The sequence below is a fragment of the Physeter macrocephalus genome, chromosome 16 (genome assembly GCF_002837175.3).
Source record: "Physeter macrocephalus isolate SW-GA chromosome 16, ASM283717v5, whole genome shotgun sequence".
Classification (NCBI taxonomy): Eukaryota; Metazoa; Chordata; class Mammalia; order Artiodactyla; family Physeteridae; genus Physeter; species Physeter macrocephalus.
The window spans coordinates 77,346,875-77,367,736 of NC_041229.1; the positions used below are offsets into that span (position 1 = coordinate 77,346,875).

A 20,862-nucleotide genomic window follows, 5' to 3' on the forward strand; every position below is an offset into this window, starting at 1 on the left:
AATGTATATTATATATCCTATTCTAAGTGAAAAATCTATTGCATTTGACTGGATTTGATTTTAAAATACAAAATGTCATATTTAAGAAAGTTTTCAATTCAAATTATTTTCTATGCATGCTATTCACTTTCACTGGGCCTTCACATCTTCTAGTCCCCCTACCAAGAGTCCTCTTCCTCTGATTCTCTCCTTTCAGTGCAAGCCTCACTTCAAAAGAATGTTTCCTTGATCTAGAAGTCTTCCTTGTCATGCCTCCTGCTCACCTTGATATGATTACTTTTCCTCTCCATGTTTATATTATACTAATGTAATGGCAATACAAGTCTTATATTTAAGCATTTCTGCTCCTATGTTAACTAGTGAGCTCTATTGTATAACCCTATATGTCCAGCCTATGGTAGGCCCTCCAAAAGTCATCAGTGAATATTAAATGAAAAGGAAAATGTTAAAGGGGAATTTGATCTATAAATTTACTCTGCATTATTTTGTGTAGTTGAATAAATCATCTAATACTAAACATAATATGAATCTTAAAACAAATTGGGAAAAAAAAATCCTTGATGAAGTACTAAGGAAGAAAAATGGTCTTATCCTGCACAAAGCAGAAATTCAGGGGCTTAGCAGGGAGATAAGGACATGCATTTATCCACTGAAGCAATTTCTGGTAAAAGTGGAAAGATTTTTTATTTCTTTAAAAATATTAGGCCAAGACTGCAATTTAGTCACCTTGGTTAACTCCTCTTAGTAGAGGTTCCTGAGGGTCTATGATTCACTTTAGATTTTTACGGTAGCTTGATTAAGAATATATTAGAGAACTGAGAGTGACAAAAATGTTTCTTTTCCTTCATTCACTATATAATAAATGTTTACTGGAGAGATTGAGATATTTTCTTCAGGGGCAAAGTGATGAAAATAATCAGTTGGCTTACTACAGTTCTTCAAATGGGTTTCTGGTTGAACTCCATACCGTCTCTTGCTCTTTGTCAGCAGTACATAAGGAATAGTGAGATGGTTCACAGGACCTCAGAGATAAAGAAAATGGAGTTGACCTCTGAGATTTAAACAAATCAAACCTGCAGACAATGGGATGAGACAGAAAGTTTACTAACCCTGCTAGAACCACTATCTAGATTATAATTGAAAGAAACATGGTCTCAAGAGAAGGATGTGACAAACTTAGGAAATTAAGTTTAGATTATCCCCCATTTCTGAATTTTCTCTAATTCTCTACTCACCACAAATGCATCATCTTTCTATTTTGGCTTTCCAAGAACTTCAATTGAATGAAAGTCTATGTGTATAAGAGTGTGGATGGATCCTGTGATCCTAGGATCCTCTTAGGTCCTAGTCATCTCATTCCAGTACAAGAATAAAGATCATGGGAGACTTGGTAAATCCATCAAGTTAAAGTCCAGCTGTGAGGACTCCTTGAATTGACATTTCTTGGTGGAAACACCCCCTCTAATACACCACTGCTGTATCTGCTTTACCAACATCAGTTTTTCCTTTGATGTTTATCTTGAAATTTTATGTAATTATACCCTGTATTTTTTGTTCTTTTTCTTTCAAGGCACAAAAATTAGGAGCAATCTACAAACAGCGATCAAGATTACCTCATCCTCCTAGAATCCAAGACATGCAAGTGATATTACAAGTGGGCTGAAATTCAGCTATCACCATGTCTCCAAAGTGATGAGTATAATTTTCCACATTCCCCTCATCAACTGAGAGCTTACATGTTACCAATTGTCACATCATTCAAAAAATTCACTTAACCAAATCATAGAATCAAAAGTTAAAAGGGAACCATACAGTTTATCTAATTTAACTTTCCACCTGAATATTTAATCCCACACAATATCTTCAAGTTGTAAAGTGAGGCTTGACTACCTTGAGAAGCTAATTACTGAGTCACCTCTCTGAGGTAGCTCTGATTGTAAAAATGTATATCTCTCTAGAGCTTCCAAAACCAGTTACCAGGTCATGATTTAAATTATACAGAGTCTTAGACCTCTTTCTGCAGATGTACTTCCCCAGGCTTAACTTTACCTGTCTTTCAATTTGTTCCTTAAACAGTTTTTACATAAGTCCAGCATAACTGGTTTCCATTGAATAAATTTCATTTTATCTATACAGCTCTTAAAGAGTAGTTCTCTCTAAAGATTGTGTTATCCCAAGGATATTCTGGTAACTGGTACAGAGTAGAGTGGTACCTATTTTTATGTAATATTCCCACCTACTATGATGGCATTTATTATTATTTTTTGGAGGGTGGGCAAGGTTGGCACATCACACCCTTGACAGATACTGCATTTACTGCCAGCTTGAAACTCCTAAATGTTTTTCACTTCCTAATGTAAAGTATGTGAGTCCTAACTCCTGCATCTATGGTTATGTGGCACTTAGACTGAATGAGGGATCTTGTCTTTCCCCATTAACTTTGAATGATTAATTAATTTTTTATTGAAGTAGAGTTGATTTACAATATTGTGTTAATTACTGCTGTACAGCAAAGTGATTCAGTTATACATATATGTATATATACATTCTTTTTTAAAATATTCTTTTTCATTATGGTTTATCATAGGATATTGATTATAGTTCTCTCTGCTATATAGTAGGACCTTGTCTTCCCCATTAACTTTGTTTAACCTTAATGTGAGGAGAAAAATGGCATTTCTTGACTACCTTTCTGAAAATTATCCATACTGTCAATTCTGTTTTGTTAAATTATCTGTATAGTCTCAAGAAGCCATAAAAATGTAAACCACTGAGATAATCCTAATTAAGGAGTGTTTTTATGCTATTTGACTTGTTCTCCTTGTGACCTCTGGGTTAGACTATTACAATACCCAATTTTGGAATAACTCCGTGCAACAACTTAGTCCAGCAGCAGCTGTGTGTCCAGGCTCTGCTTCACAATGGAAATGCTAACCAGATCCTATGGATCCTTCACCATGTTCTTGTCTTCTGACTAGAGGTTTAATTATCTCTGTAGATAAAATTCAGTTTAGAGTTCATTTTTCAGAAAGGTCTGCAATTTATTTTGAGTTATTCTAAGCTAATCAAGGACAAATAGAGTTCCATACAAACTCCAGAATCAGATGGATGCATGTCTCAGTAGGTTTTGTGGTCTCTGCGTGGTACTTGGTGAAGGTACTGTGTGTATGGAATAAAGAGAGACAAAATGGCATAAAGATTAAATGCTCAGATTCTAGAGGTAAACTACTGGGATTTCAAATCCCAGTTGTGTGAGTTATTAACTCTTTGGCCTTGAGGAATTTACTAACCTCTTTGTGGCTTGTTTTTCCTACCTTTGAAATAAGTTAGAAACCTCCCTGCATCTCAGTTTTCTCTTCCAGAGTGTATAATGTGGGTCAATGTTCACGTTGTAAGTTAGTGATATTTTTGTTGGAAAAAATAAAAGAATATCCAAAAAGTGCTTAAAAACTGCTTGTCACGTAATGCAAATATACACTTTTTTCTCTTTTAATCCCTGCTGCTCTAGTTTAGCATCTATGCTAAACCTATCTCCTTGTAGTTATTCCATTTTGTCTCTTCATGTACAGACTAAAAGCAAGGTGTTAAGTTATTGAAGAGAAGCAAAGATGTCACTCATGCAAATCAACAGAATTTTATAATGTATTTGGGAATCAGAAAACATATACACACACACACACACACACACAATATTGTGTATGCAGATACAGATATGCAACTTTGAAAAAAAAAAAAAGGAAAATGACTCCGTGACTCAGTCTAAAATAGTTTTGATGTTTACCTTTAAAACAGCAAGGTATATATACATACATACGTATTTTTTCCAGAAGCAAGGTAATTGTTCCTATAATATAATAATAATGGAATGGAAGTGAGGTAGGAGATAGATGGGCCCTTGGGCAGAGCAGCTGGAGTTTGTCAAGCAGAGTAAAGCTGAAGCTTTGTTTTCCCTGACACTCCAAGGACAAAGTTAATGGCAGGAGCTGAGCTCTGCTGGAGTACAGAGATAAGATGACCACTCCTGAGGTCAAGGAAACCTCCCTGTCTGCACCTGCGCAGGAAGGCTCCCTGGGAGTAGAAAGAGGAGGGGGCGCCACCCCATAGAGGTGATGCCAAGCCTCCCATAGGCCTCTGCGCTGGAATCCATCTTGGCAAAAAGTTGCCCACGCATGTTGGGGAGGGCCCTAGGACAGGTCAGGTGTGGAAAAAGAAACAAAATAATTGACCAAAGGTAACAAAGACCGGGAACTAGTCTATATTAGTAATTTAAATCACCTCTCTGGGCAGTCCTCATTAGGGAGGATGCCCGCACCCTTTCTCTCCAGGTGTGTATTTCTGCCTTGCTTCTGTCTTAAATAAACAAACTGCTTCTCTCTGTGCTCTCGCACATGTTATGCTGTGTCTCTGATAATAAACTTTCTACCTGTTTTTACAGTTTTTGCCTCTTTGAGAAATTCATTTTTCAAATGGGGCAAAAGCCAGGGAAATTTTGCTTCTAGCCTCTAGCCCCTGGTGGACTAGTGGCTAGGATTCCTGGTTTTTCATCCAGGCTACCCAGTTTCAATTCCTGGGCAGGGAACTAAGATCTCTTTTCAGGCACTCACTGCTGCCCCTCTGAGATCAGAAGCATATGCTTAATGATTCAGAAACTGAGGCCTTAAGACATCAAAGCAAAAATTACACAAGACAAAGACAGGTAAGGGAAGATTTTATGCAATGAGGGAGAAAGGCCAGACACACTTGGAACTCATTTCCACTGAAAGAGGAGGAAGATTTCTAAGAGTTGGGGTGGGGGCAATTGTAGGTCATTTGTGTTTGCTAATTGGCCTTAACCAAAGGTAAATTAAACTTTATCTATTCACGGCAGGTGGTAGTTTTATAACTTGGGGCAAGGCACACAACAAAGTTAGGCTCCTACTCTCCCGCAGAGACTGGGAGACAGAGCACTGTCTTCCTTGATGGTTATACTTCAAGGGAATGGCTCCCAGGTCCTTGAGAAAGTCCTGGGTTGTAAATGACAAGAGGCTTTAAAAAAAGATATATTTCAAAGGGGCAGACAAAGAAGTTACAATGAAAGTTCTCCTAAAATAAATGCTCTAAGAAAAGGGAATTCAGGGCCTAGAGGCAGGAAGAAGGCTGCCAGAAGTTTAGTCAAGCTGAGGGGAATGTTAAGGTTTTCTTTGTCAACATTCAGTTTGTAAGTCTGATTATTAAAAACAACAACAACAACAAAAAAAAACAGGATTATCTTGGGTAAACTCCTTAACCTTTCCTTACCTCAGCACTCTCATCTTGAAATGGAGATTTTAATAACTGATTTTAATATGTTGTATTAATTGTGAGGTTTTAATAAAATAATGTAGATAAAACATTTAATTTAAATCCCTGGAAAATTATTTTCCACTCAATACTACAGTTGTATTTTTTTTAAATTACTGTAAATGTTTGTACTCCATGATACGATTTTATTTGCTTTATACAATGTAGACCTACCACTCTGAAATGTTTACTCTATGGATATTTTATGGATATTTTAAAACAAAATGAAAAGAGAAATCAACCAGGTGCTTGGCATTAAAGCAACACAGCTATTACCTTCTTGCTAGTTAATCACTAGCGAGACATAGTTGATGTTCTGTCATGAAAAAACTTTTGACCTGCTCAATAACATTGAAATCTGTTTTGACCATGAGTATAAAAAACATAATTTTCACTTTTAAATGTGTGTTTTCATTCTAATGAATATGTAATCTTGTGTTTTAATACATAATTGTTGTTTTTCCTTATTATATTTTTGGCAGTGGGAAACATATATCAAATCCTATAATTGTTAAGGGACATTAAAAGTTTCTATATCATCATCTGCTGTTTGCAATGTTCATAGTTCCAAAGTTAATAGTCTAATTCATTAAACAAAATACAATCAAGGTAAATATGGTGTTAAATTAATGGTCCCAGTCTTATGAGGTAACTAGATAAGTAAAATATGTTCTCTTTTTCAAAAAGAGTGCTAGTTTTTTGCTGTACATGACCTCTTTTAAGAAGCCAGATGATGAGTGGGATAAATAATTGAAATTTAAAGGTATAAAATGTATTTAAACATAGGATTGGGGCCAATGCATGTGGCCCCTATATATATATATATATATATATGATTGCATAGTTCCATGAGCTTTTACACTACTTCTATGTGAAAAATTCACCAGAAGGAACTGAGTAGGAAATATAATAAGGATTGTCCAAACCATATAGATCTGACTGTTTCTGAAGCCTAGAGTTCAAGGACCAATCTAGCCCAGAGTATAGATCTATATGAACAAATAATAAAACCTTATTATGCTCAATTGGAAATCTTCCATCTCTGAACATATTTTATATGCTTATTTTTATAGACTCATTAGCAATATAATTTCTCAGTATGTCAAATATGATTCAATTATTCCTATATGAAATGGGTCATTGATGATTGCTCATGATTTATTCAGGAATTTAGTAGTTAATATTTGACAACCATCAGTCTATTTCAGTGAATATTTTCTAAGTAATTTCCAAGTATCCAAGTATTAGACTTTAAAGATTGTTCCAGTGAGCCAACTGATATCTTCTGAGCACATTATTCTTTTCAGAATGGTTTATTAGTTGACTTAAGAGGAATGTAAAGTAACTTGTATACTAAGTTGTAGGTAGAATAATGGCCTCCCAAGTATGTCCATGTCCTAATCCCCTAAATGTGTGAATATGTTACTTTAAATGGAAAAAAGAACTTTGCTCATGGAATTAAGGATCTTGAGGTGAAGAGATTATTTCTAATTATCTGGGAAGCCAATGTAATCATAAGGGTCCCTATAAGAGGGAGTCACAGGGGTCAGGATCAGAGAAAGACATGTAACAATGGAAGCAGAGGTCAGAGTGATACAGGACCATGAGCCAAGCAAGGAAAAAAGTTGACCTCTAGAAGTTGGAAAAGGAAAGAAAATACATTTCCATTTAGAACTTCCAGAAGGAACACAGCCCTGCTGACACCTTGATTTTAGGCCAGTGATATTTCTGAGCTACAAAGCTGTAAGATAATAAATTTGTGTTGTTTTAAGTCATTAAATTTGTGGCAATTTGCTAGAGAAACAATGGGACAAGAATACATGCAGCATCCAACCCCAGGACCTATGAGCTAATCCTATAGACAGAAATTATACCTAAAAAAAAATGTAGGAAACAAATTCTAATGCATTTAAAGAGGAAACAAGTGTGTCCAGAGACCACCAAGATCTTTTATGATGTACTGCTTGAATGAGATAGACTTTAAGTCAAAATTAGAAAAATTAAAATTAAAAATATGTAAATAGAATATGTCTTCATCTCATAACATTTCACTAATCCTGCTACTTTCCAGGCCACTTCACTCCCCACTAGCCTGCTGGCATCCCAAACTGTATCTCTCAAGTACTCATGGACTTTCTCATCATACATTTGTTTTCAGTACTCTCTTAGAGGCCTTCTGTCTAAAAGGCCACTTGAATCCTGAGTTATGCTGTTACCATGGCTGCTGTTTCCCTGCAGGACAACCCTGATGCCATGGCTCAGGATGTTGGTTCCCAGTACTACCTAAGCTAAAACAAATACTTGGGTAGCAAAAGTGATGCTGTCTTCTACTGAGACCCCACAGTGCCAGAGCCACATAGTTTTTCTATTAAGATACAGCAAACTCCCCCTCTTTGTTAACTCCTGAATGGTGTCAGTTGTCAAAAACTGAGTGAAAATATCTCATTCAACTTCTGGCTTCTATCCCTATCTGTACATGATTAGGTTGGAGCCAGAAAGAAAGGGACTATCTAACACAGATACCATCTTGTTCAGCCCATTCTAATCTAGGTCCAAATTTAGCACTAGAAAGCAATAAAACCTCCATTCATTCTTGAACCAATATTTTTCCTATATATTAAATTCTTGGGTCTTCCATTTTCTTGCAGAAAATGAACATTTCTTAGAAGAAAAGAAAAGCTGAATACAAAACAGAACAAAAATATCATGCTTTAAGGCAATAGGGGACTTTTGAGACAATCAGAACTTAAGGATAGAAGATCCTAGAGAAAAGGCAACTTGGGAGATGGATTATGCCATTCCAAAGATCCATTCTTAGGAAAGGGAGAGTTGATGAAAATATTTCCGTGAGAGGATTTCAGCTAAGAAGTAAAGAAGTTAGCATAGCTTTTGGCTGTCTCACAAGGCTGGATAAACAAAAATTAGACTTTGGAGCTATCAAGATACACAGGAGGTAGGGAGCACAGATTTTCAACAGAAGTGCAATTAAGAAAGCCGAGCCCCATATTTTCTGCCATTTGAGGCATTTGCTGAAGTTTTAATTTGCACCAGGAAAGAGGTCAAGACATCAGGCAAAAAGCTGCTAAAAATGAGCAATGGATTTTAATACTGCAGAGGAAAAAAATGTGAGATGGAGAGCCCACCAAGACAAAGAGTCCCTAGTAAATAAAACAAGTTCTCAGTTGGAGAGGGCAAACAGGAGATGGTCATTGACTTTAAAATAACTGTGGCCAACTATAGTTTATTTTTTTTTCTAAATTGGATTAAAGTGATGAGCTCATTCATGCTGTCTGCCAGAGAATAGTATAAACTCACATGCAAGGAATATATTATCAAACAGACTTCCACAGTTCTTCTAAATAATTTCCACTTTTCAATCATGAATTTCCAAACATAACAACCGTAACAAATTGAACAACAAATTGAACTAAGAGAGAGGAAACAAAAAAGACAATACATAGACAGATGAGCCAGTTATTGCAATTTTCAGAAATGAATATTAAAGTATCTACAGTTAAATGTTCCATGAAAATGTACTGCACAGTTGAGAACTTCCCAAAGAATTTGTTATGTTTAAAAAAATATCTGAAAAAACATAATAGTTGAAATTAAAGACTCTAAACAGATGAGTTTAAAAGTAAGCTAGACACTGGACTTCCCTGGTGGTGCAGTGGTTAAGAATCCGTCTGCCCATAGCACAGGGAGATCAGCTCAGTGCTTTGTGTCCACCTAGAGGGGTGGGATAGGGAGGGTGGGAGGGAGATGCAAGAGGGAGGGGAAATGAGGATATATGTATACGTATGGCTGATTCACTTTGTTGTACAGCAGAAACTAACACAACATTGTAAAGCAATTATACTCCAATAAAGATGTTAAAAAAAAAAAAGAATCCGCCTGTTAATGCAGGGGACATGGGTTCGAGCTCTAGTTTGGGAAGATCCCACATGCCACGGAGCAACTAAGCCCGTGGGCCACAACTACTGAGCCTGCACTCTAGAGCCTGCAAGCCACAACTACTGAGCCCGTGGGCCACAATTACTGAAGCCCGCGCGTCTAGAACCCGTGCTCTGCAACAAGAGAAGCCACCACAATGAGAAGACCGCACACCGCAACGAAGAGTAGCTCCCGCTCGCTGCAACTAGAGAAAGCCCATGCGCAGCAACGAAGACCCAATGCAGCCGCAAATAAATAAATAAATTTATTTTTTTAAAAAGTAAACTAGACACAACAGAGGAGAGGAACAGTGAAAAATTGGTTAGAAAAACACAGCCAGGATAATATACAGAGGCAGCAAAAAAGATGGGAAAAATTCATAAAAGGCTTATATCTTACGGGCAAAAGGCCTGACCGAGTATATTTATGGTGCCATAAGGAGAGCAAAGAAATGAGGCAGAAACAATATTTGAAGAGATACAGAATAATTTTCCAAAACATACAAAATACTTCAAGCTAGGTATTCATAAATCTACAACAAACACAAGAAATGTAAGTTAAAAGAAATCAATAATCAGATCCACAATAACAGACATGCTAAAGATAAAAATTCAAAGAGAAAATTTTCAAAGTATTTAAACACAAAAGACACATTACCTTCAAAGAGCAATGTAAGATAAGTGACTGATCAAAAGAAATGATGGAAAACAGAAGGCATCTTTCAAATTATAAAAGAATAAACATCTAATATAAAATCTTATAGTCTTCAAAAAGAATCTTCAGTAGTGGAAAGAATATTGATCTCTTTAAAGTACTTTGAAATGCATCCGAATAAATAAAATGGATAGAGTTTGAATAAATGGAGAGATAATGTAATAAATCAAATATAGTGAAATATTAATGGTCATATATAGGTAGTAGCTATACTTATTTTTATCGTGAAAATCTGTCCACATTGTTTTCTATTTGAAATTTTTCATAATAGAGTGTTGAGAAGGTGTTATTCTTCTGACACCTTTGATTAGGTCCTGAAAATTGTGACTAGTTATTCAATTTTTATTGTAAAATAAGATTTTGTTTGTGATTTGAAGAGTAAAAAATAACAAATACCCCTCAAATATAGCAAAATTCTGGTATTTTAAATAATTCAAAGTTTCTAAAATTCTGTAAGGAAATTTGTCTAAGAGAAATAATTTTTCTTCTCACTAAGAGCAAAACAAGAAATGCCTTTTCATGAATGAAAATCTTATTTTCTACTTTCATCCCAGACACCAATTAGTAATATGAGTTGATCTTGAGCTTCAAAGTAGAAAGCAATCAGTTACACATAGTTTCATAAAACAAAGTATAAGCCAAGCAAAGACAAAATTAACAGCACTATTAGCCGAATTCAAAGCTGTGATAATCTCATGACAAGACATGTGTCCTTAAAAAAGTAAAGAAAGACAGTGATTTATAACAGAACTTTTAATTTTATTGAGTTAGAAACCATCAGAGTCATGAGGTCTTCTAGTTAATTGATTCTATCATTTGAATGTATTGTGCATCCTGGCATGAATTGATATTCTTCTTCTCCAAAAGGCAGATCCTAAATTGACCTCCATATTAAGTAACTATGCACATTAAAAATCCCAATGCTGTTTGAAAGCCACTTCCTTATACAAAATTTGTTTAGTTTGCACATATGGAAATTTATCTGTAAATTTACGTGTAATTCTAGGACCCACTTATTTAGAAGAAAAAGAAATTCTAAAATGTCTATGGATGTTAAAAATATCTGAGAACTCATAAATTAGTGTATTAAGCAACACGTAAGCCTATGACATGGAAATATCACTCATTAAATTGGTATAAAGATTTGGCATTAAACTGTTTTTCATAAAACTAAAACTAGTCATTTTAAATGGTTGAATCTAATATAATAGTTTACAATAGCAACAACCTGACATTATTATACTGTTTGGTATTTTTATTTCAACTTAAATGAAGGAGAGTCAATTTCTTTCTTTTTTTTTTTTTTTTTGGCAGTCCTATGATTATTTATTAGGAAAGAAATTTAACTTAGTTCTTGTTATAGAATAATTTGAAAGACTGGTATAAAATATACTCAAGTAAATATTTATCTACCTTTCCTTTTTTATATTTTGCCACTTTATTTACACCCACTCTGAATTCATAGAGGATTTTCTGCCTTTCTGCCTTTCTCTGATCTGACCAAAGGATGTCCATGCTTTTATTTTACTCATGTAGTTTTCTGTCTCCAGTGCCCTCCCCATTACTTTATTTTAAGAGGGGCAAGAGAGGACACCTAGAATTTTATCTCATATGTGAAGCCTTCCTAGAATTGTTCTCTCAGAACTGATAGTCCCATCTTTGTGCTCTCACACTAAGACTTGATTTAATTGTGATTGGATATATCTTACCTGTACCAGTGGAATGCAAGTTCCTTGAGGTGAGAGATCATGTCAATTTATTTGTATGTAATTTTCATGGTCAGCATATGGCTGTATGCACACACAAAGTGCTCATTGAATTGGATATTGCTACTAAACTACAGTGCATTCCAAATACTAGAAGTACTGTAGCACATCTCCCAAAGGCATTTTGTTTACACATAGAATGTTCAGTTATCTGCTGGTGTTTTTTTTCATTTTTCTACCACACATTTCCTATTACAGTCAGCCCTCTGTATTTGCCTTTCCACATCTGTGGATTCAACCAAGAGGAGACTGAAAAAGGGTGTGGGTGTAATTCCAGAAAGTTTCTTTTTTTTATATACATATATTTTTTATTTTATTTTATTTATTTATTTACATATTTACTTATTTTGGCTGTGTTCATGGGCTTTTCTCTAGTTGTGGTGAGTGGGGGTTACTCTTCGTTGAGTTGCGCAGGCTTCTCATTGTGGTGGCTTCTCTTGTTGCGGAGCACGGGTTCTAGACGCGCTGGCTTCAGTAGTTGTAGCACGCAAGCTCAGTAGTTGTGGCTCACGGGCTCTAGAGCACAGGCTCAGTAGTTGTGGCGCATGGGCTTAGTTTTTCCGCAGTATGTGGGATCTTCCCGGACCAGGGATCGATCCCATGTTCCCTGCACTGGCAGGTGGATTCTTAACAACTGCGCCACGAGGGAAGTCCTCCAGAAACTTTCAAAAAATAAAACTTGAACTTGCTGTGCACCAGCAACTATGTACATAGCATTTACATTGTAATAGCTATTATAAGTCATCTAGAGATGATTTAGAGTATATAGGAGAATGTGTGTAGTTTATATGCAAACACTACACCATTTTATCTAAGGAACTTGAGCATCTGCAGAGTTTAATATCCTCGGGAAGCAATCCAGCAGCTATGTATCTTGCCAATTTGTGTCAGAAAATGTTAAAATGTTGCCTTCTTAGTGGTGAACTAAACTGTAGGGATGTTAAATACTTACTGTGGCAACAGAAGTGAGGGAAACTAAAAGGGACAGATTATTTCCATTGGAGGGATGAGAGGGCTGGATCTCCCAACAGAGGTGACCTGATATAGTCCCCAAGGCCAAGTGCTTCCCCTCTTCTAGTTTAGAAACTTCAGGTTCTTTGTGATCAGAAGACTATCCTGACTCTGCCCAAAGAATGAGTACAACACTCTACTAACTGAATCAGTCTATGCTGATTTACTCAGCAGATTATGTGGCTCCTTCCGAGACTATTCCCCTCGCACCAGAAGATGAGACAATAGAACTTTAACCATTCAAAGCATACCCTGAAAATAAAGATCTTCTCATCAACTGCAGCAAGCCACTTTCAGTTGCTCTTGAATTTATTGGCAATTCGTCTCCAAGGTGACAAGGTTTGAAACTTATACTTCACAGGAATTTGAATTCTATTACTTTCAAGATCAATAACAATTCAGATTTGTACAGCTGGGTTGGAATTCCCTCTGCCACGCAGTGGTTGAGAGTCCGCCTGCCGATGCAGGGGACGCGGGTTCGTGCCTCGGTCCGGGAAGATCCCACATGCCGCGGAGCGGTTGAGCCCGTGAGCCATGGCCGCTGAGCCTGCGCATCCGGAGCCTGTGCTCCGCAACGGGAGAGGCCACAACAGTGAGAGGCCCGCGTACCGCAAAAAAAAAAAAAAAAAAAAAAAAAAAAATTGAACAAGAGTATATAAAACAGACTAGGCAATTATATTATCTTTCCCTGAAAATTTGTTTTTCCTCTTGCCTTAACAAGATAAAAAAAAATTTCTCCTTCTTGCTCATTTCCAGCTATCATTTGGTAATTAAATTTTACATATGTTTTTCATGCCTTTGTCTTAGGTTTTAAAAATTGAAGTTAATTCGAAAGGTTTGGTCACTTTGCAGTAATTCATTGATCTTTATGATATGTATATTTGTGTGTACTTATGGAATAATTAAACAAGAATTTTTCAAAATGATATATAATTTTTATATATCAATAGATTTACATATAGATATGGACATGTAAATAGATCATTTATACTGACAAGGGTTATATGTTATTTAATAAAGAAAAACAAGTTGTGCAGTAAGTATAAATTAATCCCATTCTTGAAAATTATTATATTACATTATATTATATTATATTATATTATATGTATTCATCTCTATATACATTTATCTACAAGGAAACAGAGGAATTTTTAACAGTTATATTTTGGAGTGGAATTGAGAGAATTCAGGTAGAGGATCTTTCTTGGAGTTAATATATATTTACAATTAGTGTAATTACTGATGTAGTTGTATTTTACCTTCCTACTATTGATTCCCATTTGTGTGATTTGGTCTATGTTACCTTTTTTTCTCTTATCTTTTGAATTAATCATATATATAATATATATGATTATATATGTTTCTTATATATATGTATATATATTTTTTAAACTTCTGTTAAATTATTACTTATGCATTGTTTTACTTTCCTTTAAGTGATTATGTAAAGGGCTATAACATCAACCATTATTTTATTACTGTCTAATAAAAATCATATTTATATCTTTCCCACTGTTGCTAGAGTGCTAAGATTATTAAATTATATCACCTTGGCACCTTTATTGCCTTTAGTTTAACATAAGGTTGAACTCATAAGAGCAATATAAATATAGTTTGTGTTTGTTCAGTCAATACTTATTTATATTTGCCTATTTATTTACCATTTTTAGTTTTCTTCATTTTCTCCTATGTACCCATGTTTCCACTGGTATTTCTTGAAAATCCTCTGAATAAAGTCCTTTCTTTATGAGAAAGCTTGCTTCACATTTCCTGTTTTTCTTTATTTGAAAACATCTATTTTTCTTCTTTATTTTTAAATATTTTTTTCTCAGTATAGATTGCTAGGTTGGCTGTTATTTGTTTTTAGCACATTAAATATTTCATACCATTGCCTTCCATATTCCACTGTTTCTACTGAGATGTCAACATCAAATATTTCTTTATTCAGTAATTTTTTTTCCTTCCCTGTGTATTTTCAAGATTTTCACTCTGTGTTAGTTTTTAGCAGTTTTATTATTATGTGTAGAAGTAGTGTGTGTGAGTGTGTGTGTATTTTTTGTTTGTTTGTTTTTTTGTTTTTTTGTGGTACGCGGGCCTCTCACTGTTGTGGCCTCTCCCGTTGCGGAGCACAGGCTCCGGACGCACAGGCGCAGTGGCCATGGCTCACGGGCCCAGCCGCTCCACGGCATGTGGGATCTTCCTGGACCGGGACATGAACCCGTGTCCCCTGCATCAGCAGGCGGATTCTCAACCACTGCGCCACCAGGGAAGCCCAAGTGTGTGTGTATTGATACCGCTTTGAATTTGTCGAGCTTTCTGAATCTGTGTATTACATCTTCGATCAATTTTAAAAAACTGCTCAGCCATTGTATTTTCAAATATTGCTTTTTCTCCACTCTCTCACTCTTCTCCCAAAAAACTTGAAAATCATGTATGTTAACACATTTGACTGTGTCCCACATGTCTTCTTACACTATTTATTCAATTGTCTCTTTATGTTGTAGGTTGAGTATTTACCTCTGAACTTTAATATCAATTTCATTTGTAGGTCTGCTTTTGTTGTCCATTTTTCTCATTATTAGCCACATTTTATTATCTCTTTTATTAATTTTTAGAAAGAGTCAGTCTACATCAAGTTATCCCTATTTTCTCTGCATGGTTCTTTCAGGTCTAGGAGCTTCTTTTCTCTCAGTCCTGTTATTATATGTCTGAGCCATTCTTGGGATCCCAAGTTAGCCCTTGAGCTTTCTAGTTCATGCAATTTTAAATTTTATAAATATCTCTAAGGAAGACAGTACTTAAGATTGACGCAGGATCTCTCCCCATGTGTATCTATTTCCCCTAAGAATGGGGAGCCTGCAAGATAGTGAACTTTCCTATTGTTAAGCTTTTGGCTTAGTTTCCCAGCCTTGTATGCAGCTCTACAGCTCAGAATTAACTTCGAATTTGAGGCCACTGAAAGATTCACATGTCATTCTAGCTCCAAATTTCTGCAAAATGCATTGCTGGATTATCTTTTTCCTTGTGAAATGTATCTGTTTGGGACAAGTTTGATCCTCAGTCCACATGCAGAACCAGCAAATGTCCCAAGGAAAGCAAAACAGCCAGCCATACTCAATTCATCTCAAAGCAGTTTTCTTTTAGCTGAATTGTAGCTTATCTAGGCCTTATCTACCCTTTCTTTTCTTTTCTTTATTTTTTTTGACAGTAGCAGTGTGATGGTACATGAGGAAGATTGTTGAAATTCTTAACATTTGCAGTCAGAAAACTTGATTTCTGATGTGTAGTTTCACCTCTCTCATCTTTGTTTAAGTGTCTTATAACAGTAACCTGAAGTCCATCCAGCTCTGTTGAGTTCAGGAAGTAAACTGAACTAATTGGTGTTTACCCATTCTAAACTGCTCCACAGATTTATAATAAATCAAACATACTGGAGAGCAATCAGCTTAAAGGCCTATAACCCACACAAAAGATTTTGTATTTGTCAGGCCAAGTAAATTTCTTTCATCCAAGGTTTTCAGGACATTTTGTGATAAAATCAAGGGGTGAGCTCTCAGCTCACCTATCAGTTTCCCTACCCTTCAATACTTACCAGTCCCAATTAGGGGATTTCTTCTACATTAGCATGATATTATAACTATAGTGAAACAAGATTTTAAAAATAATATTGAATAATCACGGAATTTCTTTTCTTACCCAGGAAAATCAGGCTTTCAATGGTATTTCTTTGAAGTAGAGAAAAGCGTTCTACATATAGTGGTTCACATCAACCAAATAAAGTACTGATGTCTCTAGCCTTTGCTTCCCAAAATAGAATAGTAGGGTTTTCAAAATATGCCCCCACTTACTAGCCACTATTCTAAATAAAAGGAAACACGTAAGCCAACTTTTGGTATTCTCCAATTGGACTATATCTGTTAGGCATCTCTTGAAGCCCATAGGATATGATGGGACTGCAGTGGGTTGAACAGTGCCCCCCACCCAAATTAATGTCTGCCTGGATCCTCAGAATGTGACCTTATTTGGAAATAGGGTCTTTGTGGATATAATTAAGGTAAGGATCCATATAAGACCATACAGAATTAGAGTAGGTCCTAAATCCAATGAGAATGTCCTTATAAGAGGCAGAAAAGGGAGAAGAAGGCCATGTGAAAACTCATATGAAGACTGAGGCAAAGATTGGCTCCAAGATCAGGAACACCTTGAACCATCAGAAGCTGAAAGAGGCAAGGAAGTATTCTCTCCCACAGCCCTCCGAGGGAGTATAACTCTACTGACACCTACAGTTTGAACTTAGAGCTTCCAGAACTAAGAGGGAATAAATGTCCGTTGCTTTAAGCCAACAAGTGAGTGATAACTTCTTATGTGCATCTCTAGGAAACTAATATAATGCCCTGATCTAAATTTTGCTATTTTGGTCATTTCTGTATCTTTCTGAAAGGAGTTTGTAAGCTTGTTCTTCTACTACCAATCTTTCTCAAGGACCCTCTTTTAATTTTTAAAGGTAATTAACTTAAGGTCCTGTTTTCAAGCCTTAAAATAATTTAAAAACTCATAAGAAACTTGGCTTAATTTTTTGAAAAAAAGTTTAATTTTGGTTGTGTGGATGGGGTTTGATGTATACTATGTAAGTCAGTGATTCCAATCTTCTGTTTGTAAGTGCAAACGCACTTCTACCAATAAAAATACTCATTTCATATCATGATTTTTCAGCTCTGTTTAGAAGTCTTTGTAAGACAGAGATAGGCTACTAAGATGGATATTGTAAATAAATAAAATACCAACAGTCATTTTTATGTTCTGCCAGGAGGACTTTGTTCTCTCTTATTTGCTAATCACTTATCTGTAATGAAATTAAGTTCCCTACTTGGAATGTAATGGTAAGTTCTGAATTCAAATTTTAAAGAAACAGAAAAAAGAAGGATGGAAGGCCCTGCAAGCATGGAGTCGTCGAAGGGGAGGCAGGACATGCCCCAGCTTGGGGGCTACAGCCCTATCGACTACTAGCAGAACCTTCCGCGTAAGGGGCTGTCGGGCTACAGCATGGTCACCATGGGCATCGGGACCTTGCTCTTTGTGTATTGGAGCATGATGAAGTGGAACCGCGAACGCAGGCGCCTGCAGATCCAGGAGTTCGAGGCCCGCATTGCGCTGATGCCTCTGTTGCAGGCAGAGAAGGACCAGAGGCTTCTCCAGATGCTTCGGGAGAACTTGGAGGAGGAGGCGATCATCGTTAAGGGCATGCCAGGTGGGAAGGTAGGTGAGTCCGTGTTCCACACAAAGTGCTGGGTGACCCCCATGCTGGGAGAGCTCTGCGGGCTGCGCATGTGCACGAACGAGGAGCTTCTCAATGCCACCTATGGCTTCAAGCAGTACACCTGGGGCCTGCGCCCCTCAGACCACTGGACCCCCACTGCCTCCCCACCAGGAGAGAATAAACGCTCTGGAGACTGGCAAAAAAAAAAAAAAAGATAGAAGGACTCAAAGTCATTTTACATGATGGAAGAAATGGGATATATGTACCTGTGTACATGCAAACTTTGTAAAACAACTTAACCTCCTTCTGTTTGCCCTTCAGATAATAATGAGATGATTAGGAAGTAGACGATTCAGAGAAAATAATAATTGACATAAAGTTAATAAAAAGGATTTTCTAATGGACCAAATTTCCTGAAAATGGAAGGCACTAGGAATTGCAGTGGGGAATCTGTTACTAGATTAATAGTTTTCTAACAGTGAGTGCCTGTAATTCCATTCTGTGGCTTAAAACATGGCAAATGTATATCTACTAACAGGTTGTAGATGTGTTTGACTGTAACCTCAAGAAATAAAGGAAAATAATAGAAGCAAAGAATAAAATGTATATAGTGCTTGGATTATAGAAACCCTTGAATGCAAGATTAAGTGTTTCTGATTTTTCTCTAAACAATGGGGCTGGGATGTGATACTAGAAGTACTTCTTGAAGTTTTTGCATAATTATGCAATCAAAATACATTACAATAAAATGAACATGATAAAATTAAAGGTAGTGTGAAACAAACTCCAACTTTCTTACATTTAAAAGTTTTGTTGTTGTTGTTGTTTTTTACATATTTGGTTTTAACAGATACTTTTATTCCCTAAAAATTTGCTGTAGAACATTCTCTCAAGAACTGAAAGAAATGGACATGAAGTCAAGAAATACATCAGGGTTAAGAAATAGAGACATGGAAGGAGAATAATAAACAGGCAAACTAAAATATATAGAAATGCAATCAAATACACTAAGAAAAATGTCCACAAGAACTCAGTAGAATCTCATTTTCTTGATTCACATATTCTGTTGCTAATCCTTTGAAGCATCAAGGGTTGGGAATTTCTATTTCTCAGGGAAATTATAAATTCCCTAGAAGTCTATAGAAAATCATATGAGCACAGCAAAGTAACAATAAAATACTACACAGGGCTGACTGTGATGGCTTAGTTAGTGAGTTTACTGCTAGATGTTACTTTTAATTCATAACAATGAGAAAATTGGCTCACATGTTATAGCATAGTTACTGCAAGAAAAAAAGGGGCTTAGACACAATTTTCTATGCCTTTTGAAGCTGACTTTAGCTGGTTTGTATGATTAGTTTTGCCTGGGGGTTAGAGAACTGTTGAACATTCTGGCAGTACTAGGGCTCATTTGGCTTTCTCTATAAGATATTGGTCAATTTCAGCCTCATCTGGCAAAGACTAAGGTTGCAATTTATTTTATTTTATTTCTTAAATATTACTTGACACTTTTCATTTTTCCATTCTGAGATCAACCAAGAAGTTTTACACAAAATGGAAAAACACAATGCTCTCTCCCTGTGGTGACTTCTTGGTATTTTAACAAAGGCCGATTGAGCAGCAGGGAGGCACGTTAAAGACAGGACTTCCTGGCAGGTTTGTAAATACATGAGAAAACAGGCAATTCTCATGCTTTTAATACTCAAGAATAATTTATAAATTAATTGTACTAACTCTCTGAAAATTGCATTTATTCAACATTACTGTGTCACAAGAACTATATTATTTAGGTGCTAGAAATGAATTGCACAGCCTAACCTCAAAGAGCTTACAGTTGACAAAAAACAACAACAACAACAAAAAACCACGTAGACATATAAATATAAATCTATATATAAAGATGGTATAATAATTTCACAAAGGGTATGTCACATCCAGTAAATGTTGGGATCATAGAAGGATTCAATGAGGAAGTGATATTTGAACTAAATTTTGATGACTTTTTGATGAAAGACATTAAGGAAATAGAGGGAAGGACATTCCAATAAAGGGGAAAACATACATTAAGACACATAGGCAGGAATGCCCAGACTGGCATTAGGAAAATAAATTAGGAAAGTTAGATTGTCTGGAAAGTAGGATCCATAGTAACAGAAAATATTATCTCAACTTGCAGCCTGGATTAGGCCATGAAATTATGTTAATTAATAAGTATTTCATTACAATTGTAGTAAACTTTTAGAAAGGAATTCATGAGCCAACTCAAGATTTGCTTCTCTAATGAAGACTAAGCTCTCCAGCCTGCATTCCTAATGTCCATTTCTGATTTCTCATATCTCTTATAGTTGCTATTTGGCCCTTTTGCAATCAACATTTCTCCTGATGTTCACATAATTCAACCTCATTTCCTCAAAGAGCATCTGAAATCCTTGAGCATAGGGATATCTTCTTTCATAACTTTCAAATATTCATCACAGCATTTGTCACAAAATACTTAGTAACTCATCCCTAATGACGGGATTTGAACAACTAAACAAGTTTGCTTACTTTAGTAATTTAAACCTCAGCATGCATTAATATGTGCTAGGTAAAGAGAATGTACTTTCACATTACATTTTGATGTGCACTTTTTATCTTTGAATACTTTCTGAAAGGTGATATGCACCACTGCTTGCTTATCTTGAAATCCCACATGTCATAACAGAAAGCCAGATAATAAACATTTATCAAGAGACATGCAAGTAAATTGCTTAACATAGTATTGGGGCATAGAAATCCATTAAATAAATGTTGCCTAGGATTATGATTCTTAATAGTGATCGTGGTAGACACAGTAGCAGACACAGACACAGTGGAGGTGGT

At 36.0% G+C, this 20,862-nt stretch overlaps 1 pseudogene; it reads left to right on the forward strand.

Moving 5' to 3' along the window:
- The first annotated feature begins 17,684 nt into the window (after positions 1 to 17,684).
- On the forward strand, positions 17,685 to 18,218 carry LOC102976115 (NADH dehydrogenase [ubiquinone] 1 alpha subcomplex subunit 13-like; annotated as a pseudogene).
- The last annotated feature ends 2,644 nt before the right edge of the window (positions 18,219 to 20,862 follow it).